The sequence below is a fragment of the Anthonomus grandis genome, chromosome 16 (assembly GCF_022605725.1).
Source record: "Anthonomus grandis grandis chromosome 16, icAntGran1.3, whole genome shotgun sequence".
In the NCBI taxonomy this organism is placed as follows: domain Eukaryota; kingdom Metazoa; phylum Arthropoda; class Insecta; order Coleoptera; family Curculionidae; genus Anthonomus; species Anthonomus grandis.
In genome coordinates this window covers 13,704,642-13,716,539 of record NC_065561.1, presented here as the reverse complement: position 1 = coordinate 13,716,539, position 11,898 = coordinate 13,704,642, and positions in this window count along the sequence as shown.

Sequence of the window (11,898 nt, the reverse complement as noted above, 5' to 3'; positions counted from 1 at the left end):
ATTTTGCAAACGATCAGCCATCAAAAAAGATCAAAGTTCCAGTAACTGCAAGACCAACTGTCGATATACGATATGACCAAATTGGAAATCTTACACAGAAAAGAAGATGCAGGCTATGTACCAATGGACAAACCACGGTTTTCTGTCAAAAGTGTAGTCTAAGATTATGTTTTGTGCAAGGAAAGAATGCGCGCAATTGTTTTTTAATATATCATGTTAAAGATATTGGAGGGGTCAATATATCCTATAAGATATATATTTTGCTCTGTACCTATATAATTTAAATTTTTTGTAGCCTTTATGATATAAATAAAGAAAAAAATATGCGAAAATATTTTTTTAATTAAAAATAAAAACTTGCCCGATTAAGGGTTAACATAATCCGAATGTATCATTGTTTTACTTTGTCGACGTAACTCACTAAATACGCGATGATGAATTTCAGAGTTTGATCTTTTCCATTTTTTATGAGCTTGATTCTTTTGCAAAATTTTATGAATAGTTTTTTTACTAAAATAAACTGGAAACTTTATATTAATTTGTTTTAAAGGTACAAAATTATTTATTGCATGGTTTAAAATTTCATAGAATTTGCTTATACATAAATTTATTACTTAACATTTGCATTAATTAAAAGTACTACCAATTAAATCAGATTATTGAGACAGAGTTAGATTAAGATTATAGCAGAATGACCCAATCAGACCCAAAGTTCGGGCTGTTCCATCTTTCGGCTATCTCCAGTTACCAGTCGCTACATTGATATATATGATAAGCATACAAATTACTTAACTAATTATTTAGCAGCAGATTACAAAATAAATTCACAAGAAACAAAACAAAGAGATGAGGTAAATAAAACACACACATACAAATAATCTTTCTTCACTGATAAATGTCGTTGTGCCCCACATGTTTCGAACATAAAGATGTTCATCTATAGAGATTCAAAATTATAGTTTAAAGACTAACAACTAGAGGCTAAACCTGACTAACCTTAGATTTCAAACATCAAATCTCTCCCAAAAAATTCCATTGAAAGATTATTAAAGAAGAAATTATAGGATTATATAGGTGTAGGGTGAGATGTCATTAAGTGATCTTATAATTTTGGAAATTGTATCACGCCCTTGACTAACTTTTTGTTAGATATTTCTTACAGGTAGTATGTAGGATATGATGCGCTCCAGCATCAAAAGCCTTTCTTAAATCTAAGAAATATCCCACTGCCGTTTGCCCCTGATCTAATTGTTATGGTATCTGAGTAAAAATTCAGAAACAGCACGACTTAGAAAGTCTTTTCATTTCACCTATAATGACACTGGAGGATTGAATACACTCCATAAATTACAAATATACTTAATGGCTTAACATTTGACATAAAATAAATTTAAGCAATAATTTTGAGAGGAACGTACGACTTTTTGGATGATGTCATTGTAATCAGGAAGTTGAAATTATGAAAAAAATGTGTTGTAGTTATGTTGATTGACATTTTATTCCTTTCAAAATAATCATGACTATTTATTAATTAGCTGCTTGTATTTATTGGCTTCTTTAGGATTAGATAACCAGGAAACCAAATGGAAAGAAGCACGTATTAGCAACTACAATTCTTGTTTTTTTTTATTTTTCGACTTACGAAATATCCCGAATAACCCATCTTTTTGTTTGTAAAATCCTTTGTTATGTAACTTTTTGTGATTACTTTTTTAGAAAATTATATTGACACGTATACCTTAAGCTTTTTTAGCGAAGATGCTTTATTTTTCCTCCAATACCGTGAACTACTAGAGTTGAATATGCAAATCGGTTGTTTGCTCAGGTTCATTAGAAATCCCTTATGCATATTTTCGTATCGTTCATTTTCTTCTGGTTACCTTTCCCTGCAGAAGGAACCAATTAGAGCCATGACTATCATAATAATTAAGTATACTTGTATGTTCTTTGTTACCTCTGAATACGATATATATATTAATCAAATAATGCATGTCTCAGAAGGACATCATTGACCTGAAATTAATTATCAATCTAAGCTAAATGCTCTGACCGATCTCATCCACATTAGACCGATGTGCTTTGAAATGGATTGATTGATACCTTTGATTACTATTACTTGTTAATGGAAATCAAGCGCATTCTCCCATCTGTATTAGTCCGGATATTTAATTATTATATATTAATGAGTATAGGATATAGTCAGGAATTTACTGCAGTAATTAAAGGGCCTAGAGCATTATTTTTAGGTGCATAAATCGTATTGGTCCTTATAAATTATAGGGTTGTTTGACCTTTTTTTCTAGATTTTAATATGGGGCAAGGTTTGACAAAGTATTTTTAATTTTTCCAATTTTAGCCATGACTTAAAAGAGGTTTATTATATATCCAGGGCTATCACAAAAATACAAAAATCATAAATGCATGCTCATCCTAAAGGAAAAACTGGATTGGAAGGGATTAGAAGTGGTAAAGCGTTGGTTATTCCGTTGGATCATGAAGACAGATTGGTAAAAGGTCTAAAAACTATTAAAAAATCAGAATTTAGAGTTTCATGCAAGCACGTGTTGTTTATTATGTCAGACTTTGTTTTGCAAAGATTTCCATAAGAAAATCATTTAAAACAACATGCCTGGGCTAGATTGGTTTCTCATCTTTATAATATAACTTCCTCAATCAAGAAACCTCAGCTGGTGAATTGTGTCGGGAAAAAACTTATGTATTTGTGATGATAATTCCTATTTCAATACTTAAGGAAAACTTTAGATGAGTTTACAGAGCCACTTAGTGATATTTGGAATTTGGACGAAACTATTCTATGCTTGTTAAGTTATCAGCGCTGTGGAAGACAAAACACAGCTTCTTATACTGCTTTAAAGGAAAAATGTTTTGGTATTAAATGCAATAAAAACGATGTGAAAGAAAAGTTTTATTCTGACGTACTTAATAAAGTTAGAAGTCTTGAAAAAAACTAACGCAGCAAGTGATGAAGCTAAAGTAACTAATCATACGTAAGTTGTTAATATCCTCCACAGAGACCAAATAAGCCAAAATAATATAAAAGCTATGCTAAGTACCTACTCTATTGACAATATTCCTGATGAATAAATGGCTGGAGAAAGTATGGAAAGTGGAAAACCAGAGGACCAAGAATTCATGTAAACTGGATTAGAAGACACATCCTTTGATGCACTTCATCAGATACAGTGCAAGCAATAAGAAAGCAATCAGAAAAAGAAGAGTAGCAACCACAACCGAAGTTATGACGCGTAAGAATTTAAATCCATAGCCTCAGTTTAAAAAATCCTTTATCAAAAAACAGTCAAGAATTAAAAAGGAAAAGAAATCGTAATATCATAAGAATTGAAAGTAGTCTTGAGCTAAAAAATATACAATCGAACATTTATTGAAAAAGCCCATGAGGCATTCTGGTATGATACATTTTAAGTTGTTAAACCAACTGTAAGTACTTATCAAAAGTGGACACAGTTTTTTATCTTCTTCCAATAAGAACGGCACTCGGAGTTAATCACAATGTCTAGGATATGGAGTGGTGTCTTAGGTGCCAGTGCCTAATTAAAAGACCAGTCATTAGGATTTTGCATCCTTTTCGAAATAGTTCTCTATTATTTATTTTGATTATTACTATTTATCTGGTGAGGTAGGCTGAGAACCCAGCTATGAATGCCTTAACCTGTCTCATGCCAAGTCCTTCTTGCAGGGTTTTTTTGTCAAGCTGTACTATTAAGTGATGTGACAGATATACATTTGGGTATGCCTGTGACCAGATTTTAGCATGGCAAGTGTCACCAGCCCATAGCCTGTACGCAGTTCTCATCCCTTCCAATTGAATCGCGAGATCCAGGGTCGGAAAGTTCAACAGAATTTCAAGGGCTTTAGTTGGGGCAGTTCGTATAAGTTTTGTGATTGGACTTTACCTAGTTGCACTCTTATTTCTGCTTTCTCCATGCAAGGCTACTAACCGATAGCCTCGTATGAGAGGAGTGGTTTAACGATTATTGAGTATATCATTAAGGGATCTTAGGAGGCAGATCCCAGGGGTTACTGAAAGCTCACTTGGAACATTCCAGTAGAGTTTCAAATCTAGTGTGATGCCTAGAATTCGTACGATCCTGGAGTATTTCAGCCGCACACCTCCCAAACATACAATAATTGATGTGCCAGAATTACGGAAAGTAGTCTTGAGCTGATACATAAAGAATCGACTATTGTCTGGAAAAGCCAATGAGGTGCTCCGATAAAGATAGATTATATTATGTTGTTGGGCAAACTGTAACTATTGCTTAAATATTTCAGATTCTCAGTCATTGTTTCGAATGTTAGTTCCCGAACGACCACTTTCCCAAATTGCAATTGTCCCGAACGTATCTTTTTTCTGAACAATCGTATTCTCAAAGAACATTCTTTTTGAATCACTGTTATCTCAAACAGAATTTTTCCTAAAGCACCATTTTCCGAAATGTCTCTCGAATGTTTAAATTACTCGGGGGGGGTCAATAGAAATAGGCGTTTTTCTTTCAATAAAACTCGTTGGATGGAAGTACTGAAGAATCCAACCCAACCGTAAATAAAACTGAATACTGGATGAAATACTATTACTCGAGAGAAATAACATTCAGTAAAAGCCGAAAGGAATATTTAAACCTAGCGCTGTGCACTCTCCAATGATGTGAACGCAATATCTAGAATGTCTTAAGTACAGTACCTAGATAAAAGACCACTAGCCGGATTTCGCATCTCTTCATGCGTAGTTCTCTACTAATTATCTCGATTATCTGGTGTCCTAGGCAGAGAACTCAGCTTTGAGTAGAGCCTTATCTGAACCACCTGTCTTATTCCAGGCGATTCCATCCATCTCCGAATGTCTTTCTGACGAGCTCTTACGAAATTCGACTGCTACACATTTGGGTATACCTGCATCCAGATTTTAGCTGCTTAGTGTGACAAGCCCATTGTTTACTCAGGGCATCAGGAGCGAAAGATTCAATAGAGTTTCAAGGGCTCTAGTTGAGACGGTTCGCATAGATCTTGTAATTGGACTCATCAAGCTACTAAACGATAGCCTCGTATGTGAGAAGTGGTTTAAGGATAAATCAGTAGATTCGGTGATGGACGTTGCAGAAAGCCTGCAGAAACCGCACAAAGGGATTTTGATTCTGATATTTGCGTGATCATTCCAGGAGAGTTTGGAATTTAGTTTAATGCCTAGAAATCGTACCGTTCTGGAGTATTTCAGCCTTTCAGCCACGTATTTCCCAGAAATACAATAATGGGTGGGCCAGAGTTACGAAAAATAGAAGCTCTGCTTTTTTGTGGTTAATCCTTAGCCGCTCCAAGATATACCTCCGGTTCATGATACCCGCCGTCATTATGGATCCTTGTATTTTAGCAGCGGTAGCACCCTTTCTTGGGCAAAGGATTACCATCTTGTTACCTTAATTGTTGAAATAATTCACCCAGATTCCCTCAAATAAGAAATTACATCAAACATAAATTTATGTTTCAAAAAGTCATTCCGCTATGCAGACTAGTTCAATGTTATTGTATCTTTTTGCTAGACGTTTGAGTGTGAGTTAAAACACTTGTATACAGAAAAATACTCTACGGATTTATTACCCATGTACACACTACACACGATTACCTAAGACTACTAGGAATATTCATTTACACTGTATTTGTTTACCACTATTTATTTCGATTTGGAAGTCGCGCCAATAACCCGACTTGAACTGGCCTCCTAATGCGAGGGTTCCTTATATACCAGCTAGACCATTGTTGCGTAAGATTCGTTAATTGTACACGTCTCCAGAGATGTCGCGCGGTGTGACTGCCGCTTGCGCCATCGCAATGATTCACGACTGACGGAGAATAGCTAGTATATTCGCGGCGGTTAAGATCTTTGCATTGTGTTCAGGCACATCTTCATACTACAAAGTGTCTTTTTCTTACAATATTCTTGTAGGGTATGTTTCTATTTTCATCAAGTCATACCTTATAGCACCCTTAATACTGACTTAATTTTTAAATAAAAAAATTTAATATTTCTTGAAGTATACGCTTTTCTGAACTTCCATTTGAAATGGAACTTTATATAGAGTAATAAATTTCTCGACAGTTTATCATTGTCCGCTCCGACTAGAATATGCGAAAAACTTTTTTGATAAACGATCATTACGAGTATTACGACACTTCTCATCCGAAGAGACGTCAGGCGGGACGCTCGAACTAAAGATGTTTGACGCGAAACGTGCTTCGGGGCCATCAATCAAAGATCAGGTTTCGTATTAAAAATAGATCTGTATTTGGAAATGTTTATTATTTGTTTGACAAGAGCATTATTTAGAAGAATATTTTATCGCAGTTATAGCTGCATGTTTATTTGGCAGCAGAAATTATTATAAACAATGGTCGTGAGATGACAAAAGGGTTAATGCGAATATTATTTTACGATAAAAGACATAATGTACCTTATTCCTCTTAAAATCTCATGCAGTCGTTACTACGTAGCCACGATATACATATCTGTTATTTGCAACATCTCATTAATTCTCGTCCAATCTCGGATAATATTCCACCAAGATAACCTCCAACGAGTAATACCTCTTTTTCCTTCAATTTTCCTTCAATTAGCAAGGGAAACTCATATCTGACCCCTCTCATTATGTGTCCAAAATATGCGATTTTTCTCTTTTGATTATCTCGAACAGTTCTCTGTCTTCTAGTTTTGCTCTTCTAATAACTTCTTCATTTTTGAGTATCTCAATCCATATTATTTTAAACATTTGCCGATGCCTTTAGAATCCATGCTTCCCTTCTATCTAGAAGAATAGGCCACACACATAATATTTGGTCATCTTGAGTATCAATTTAATGTCTAGTCGGTGGTTAACAAAAAATTTACGTAGACGTAAGAATACCACCTTCAGTTCCCAATTATCATTCTAAGGGCCAAATTATAGACCAGCTGGTAAAGTGTCTGGAAAAGTTATCCTGCAGGTAACATTAAAAATTGAATTATGAACTTCTTGTTTGTCTTACCAGCAGGATAATTCTTGCTTACCAGTAGAATAAGTTACCAACAGGATAAAGCAGCGTATAAAAAGGCTTACCATTAAATTTATAACCTCAAATGTTTCAGAGTTGGAGCTTGCATAGTTTTGCAAAAAGTTTGTGTATAATATTCTAAATTTTGTTCTTAATCTGTATGAGTATTTTGTGATTTTTCATATGGTTAAATCTTTCTTTATTTAATATGATATGATATTTGATTTAATATGATAATGTCCGACGTAAGGCTACACCCTTCCCTCACCTGCCCCTCTTTGCTGGCTATGCCACTGTTATATGACTGAGAAATGAAAAGAAAACATACATCTAAGAGATCCCATATAGGTGAACGTCAAATTTGAGCCATTATATTCTGTCACTTACTATCATCATGATATCTTAAAGGCAGTCCCTAAACACTCAGTGTTATTAAGTTATGAATTATTTCCTCATAGGTGGTAAGAGGTGTAATGGTTGCACTACTGCCACCAGTTTTAAATATTATATTTCCTGTTTGTTTCATCCTCATACTTTGTTTGAAGATTATTCAGAGTTCGAACCACCCCCGATACAGGGTTTTTTACATTAAACTCTGCTGTCAAATTTTCCCAGGCCTGATTTTTTTCTTTCCAAGAATCCTAACATACTTCAATTAGCTTATTTATTCCTGGTTATGTGGTATACTAATCAGCAGTTAAAACATGCAATTCCTCCTGGTTTACAACTTATTGTCAATAGGTCCCATAGCTCTTGAATTGTTGACCAGGATAAAAACAAATCATACTGTGTAATCATTCAAGGTACACAAAAGGCCATTCAGGCAAAATATACCTATAAACTTGATTGAAATTATAATATTTTTATCAGTATTATTTAGCAAAGTCATTCTTTTTTTCATACATATTTCCACAATATAAACTGGGTATGCATATTTATATAAAACTGATAAAATACATATAGGTATGCATGTATGTGAAACTTGTGGCTGATCGATGTCCAGCGAGCAAAATCGAGAACGTAGAATATGTCGGTTGCCAGCAACAAATTATAGTCCTCGCTCCATGTTATTTCATCAATATAAGGTTCGTAAATCTTTAACGGATTTTAATAATTTTTTGTCCAGATACTAACATTCTGCGAAAATTAATTAAAAAATCAAATGTTAAAGAACTGAAAAGGCTCTAAATTCCAAAACTCCCAAAGGATTCGAATAAAACTTTTTTATATAATTAACAATAAATATCTAAATCGATTTTTATTAAATCGACACCGTAGCACTTTTGCTATTGATCCGATAGGGATGAAATTTGGTATTTGGGTTTATTTAGGATGCAAATAATACACTTTGACAATTATTTGAAGTCCAGGTCACGTGACACCGTAACTCTTTTGCCATTGATCCGATTGGGTTGAAATTTGGTATTTGGAGTTTATTAAGAATACAATTATTAAATTTTGACAGATATTTGACATTTAACACATTATATTGACACACAACGCGACTATATAATACATTATGGTTCTTTGAAGCATGATACCCAACTGGTCCTCTCTTTCCTTGGCATATAAACGTTGGACCCCTCGACTGACCAGACTTTAGTACTCCTGATAATTTGTGATTTTTTTAAAGAAATCCTCAAAGGCCCATCACTGACAGGACCTAGAGGTTGGTACTGGTCCCCACGGACCAAAAGTATAGGAGCGAAGCGACTATACTTGTTATTTAAAGCTTATGGTAAGTCTGCTGCTCCAAAGGCTTGTGAACGATGGTTTCAATGCCTCAAAAGTGGTAATTTCAATGTGAAATATATATTTCCTATCATCATTGACTGAAGGATTATAACTCAAGCATTGAAGCAGTTAGCAGAAGTATTAAATGTTGCCTAATCGACTATTTCCGAATGTCTGCGTGCATTGGGTAAGATTCAAAAAGAAGAAAAATGGATTCCTTATGAGTTAAAGGAGAGACACCTTAAAAGGCGAAAAAGAAAAAGGCGTTTGCATCGAGTTGTGATAGGAGATGAAAAGTGTATTTGTTTTGATAATTCAAAGCGCAGGGTATTATGGGTAGATCGAGGTCAGCCATCCACATCACCACCTGTACGAACAATTGTAAAACAATTATTGGTGAACGATACATTAAATAAGACCTTACTTACAGTGACTATAGTAAGAGCTGTGCTGGTTTGTGCTCTCTGGTTCGTCTCGAATGCTACTATTAACCGTACCGCTTTTACACTTTGCTTACCGCCATATTTGCTCCTTAATGCACTTTCCTAATACACACAACCAAACTTATATGGAATCACCTTGTATTAATACGAAATATTTTAGTAAGATATTTTTTGTTGCAAGCAATAAAAAAGTACAAGTATTTACTCTCAAGGACAGGCAGATTAATAATAAATAATAATGTTTTACCTAGCAGTGTCGATTTTACTGTTTCACTTGCAAGTCGCATCAAATTTATAATTTATTTATTTTTGAAAACTAAAAAAGAATGCCATACATTGGGCTATCGGAAGTTCAGAGGGGAAGAATTATTGCTCTGGCAGAACAAGGCATGTCACAAAGGCAGATAGCTAGAACGGTGGGGGTTACACAAGGTGTTGTTTCAAAAACATATTTAAGATTTCTGGAATTGGGAACCTTAAAAAACAGACCAAGGAGAAGTCGTGAAAGAGCAACTACTGAAGGGCAGGATCGCTTTTTAGCTCAAATAGCAAGAAGAAATCCCACAACATCTCATCCAGAGCTTCAAAGGCAACTTTTACAAGCTACGGGTGTGAGTGTTTCTGTCGAAACTATTAGAAGAAGACTTCGCGCTCGGGAATTATTTAGCAGAAGACAGTTAAGGGTTCCAGAACTTTCAAGGCAACATAAAATTGACCGTTTAAATTGATGTTTGGAGCATGAAAATTGGGATATTGAAAATTGGAAAAATGTCTTATGTTCGGATGAAACCAGAATAGGACTACGATCCGATGACCGGCGGATTCGCATTTTAAGAGGTAGAGGGAGACAAGCTAGACTTCGTGCTGCCAAACCTATCCCAAAATACAAAGGAGGTACTGTAATGTTTTGGGGTGGAATTATGATTGGTGAAAGAACTCCTTTAATTCCAATTCGACAAACCCTAACAGGTCAAAGGTATGTAGATTTGGTATTGCAACCTGTAGTTAGGCTCTGGCGAGGTGGTTTTGGCATTTTTTTTTTATTTATGCAAGATAATGCCCCTCCACATACCAGCAGAGTTGCAAAATGTTTCTTAGAAACGGAAGGTATTGCCGTTTTAGAGTGGCCTTCTTGCTCACCGGATCTTAATCCTATAGAGCACTTATGGGATAACATAAAAAGAAAGATTAGAGCTCGCCAGAATGCTCCTGGTAACACTGAGCAACTTATTCAAGCGGTTTTAGAGGAATGGACAAATGTTCCCCAAGAAGAAGACATTGACAATTTGATAAATAGCATGCCTCGTCGAATTCGTGCTTTCATCGATGCTAGAGGTTGCAATACTGATTATTAACATTTAATTTTAAATTAACTCTCTTGTTAAATTGTCATATTCAGAAAAATCATTTTTATAGAAATCTACACTTTTTGTTTTTTGTTCTATTATTGTGAAAATTGTAATCAGTTTTATTTATTTTTTTAATAAACTTGGTTTTGAAAAAGTGCCCTTTAATCCTCAATGACTATTTTTTTAAATAAATTCCATTTTGCGAAATTACTGGGTGATTCCATATAAGTTTGGTTGTGTGTATTGGGTTTTGATTTAGGGTAAATTCCGTAACTTAACTGGCTCTTCCGGTTGTGCCGGTTACCGTTCCATAACTATACAATTTCTGAAATTCGGTTATGAAACGCGGTTCCTGAAAAATTGGTTGCAAATGTCAACCGAAACGACCGATCATGTTTTTCGGTACCTTCGGTTTTTGTTGTGTCGTGTATTAAACGTATTTATATTCTGAGTTTAATCTACAACATCCGGAAATCCTGTGTTTATAGATTATGTTATGAAGTTTTGGTTTGATTTTTTTATGATTTATGAAATTTGATGATTTGATTGTTTCAATTCATTGCGTTCAATACACTTGTATTGATTGCAATTTAACTCTAGGACTTGATCTTGATATTATAGGGGTATGTATTTATACAATATTTTTTTCCTCACTGCTTAAAGGAGCAGGACAGGAGCAGAAGCTCAAATATACCAACAGCATTTGGATTTGCATTAATTATGGGCATTATAAATAACAATAGGTAACTATAACACAAAAATGGAATTTATAACCTAATATTAACAAACGAAAATAAGACCAACGATTAATAAGAAACCAGAACGTTCTATTTCAAACCGATATTTTCAGGAACCGCAAAAATACCGCTTCTAACTGATGACCAAGGTTTGGTTGCGGAACTTACCTTTAATCTTGCAGACCAATGCTGAGAATTTGCTGCAGGTATTCCATAATCTGGGTAATTTTTCCGTATGTAACATTGTGTTTGTTCACAATTATATTTATTGACCAAAAGGGGATGCGAAATAAAAATATATCAATTTGTAAACATTCTAGGGGAGTTCTAGACTGAGCATATTATATAAAGAGATATTTAGAACTTATTGACTTTAATGACATTAATCCCTTATATTTTACCCTTGAAGTGTCTTAGGCCCTCGGCAACGTTACGCCCTCTTAGGCAAGGGCCTCTCAACCTGCGAAACTGAAAAAATTTAATTAATTTATCGTACATTGGTTTTTTCACTAAAACTTTATTTCCCTAAATTTTAGGATGTAATTTGCAAACGTTCAAACAAAAGCTAATAAA